The sequence below is a fragment of the Cyprinodon variegatus genome, unplaced genomic scaffold, assembly GCF_000732505.1.
Source record: "Cyprinodon variegatus isolate N-32 unplaced genomic scaffold, C_variegatus-1.0 Scaffold585, whole genome shotgun sequence".
NCBI classification, from domain to species: domain Eukaryota; kingdom Metazoa; phylum Chordata; class Actinopteri; order Cyprinodontiformes; family Cyprinodontidae; genus Cyprinodon; species Cyprinodon variegatus.
Genome location: NW_015151038.1, coordinates 117,125 through 117,645, shown reverse-complemented (window position 1 = coordinate 117,645; position 521 = coordinate 117,125).

Below are 521 nucleotides of genomic sequence, written 5' to 3'. Positions count from 1 at the left end.
TCTTCCTCATCCTCCAAGGTTACCAGTGGAGTACCACAGGGATCAGTGCTAGGACCAATTCTCTTTACTTTATACATGCTCCCAATTGGTAGAATTATTAGACAGCATGGGATTAATTTTCACTATTATGTTATGTCATTTAAATCCCAGATCAAAGAGGTTTCTAGAATGTCCTTCTTTCATCTGAAGAATGGGAGGCAGATCTTTTAGTTATCAGGCTCCTCTCCTGTGGAACCGACTACCAGTTTTAGTCCGTGAGGCAGACACCCTGTCTACTTTTAAGGCTAGGCTTAAAACTTTCCCTTTTGATATAGCTTCTAGTTAGAGTGGCTCAGGTTATCCTGAGCTATCTCTGTAGTTATGCTGCTATAGGTTTAGACTGCTGGAGGACATAGGGACCCTTTTCATCCTTCTGCTTAATTCTCTGCAGTAATTGTCTCTGTAAAGTGCCTTGAGATTACATATGCTGTGAAATGGTGCTATATTAATAAACCAAATTGAAAATCAAAATATTTGTTTGT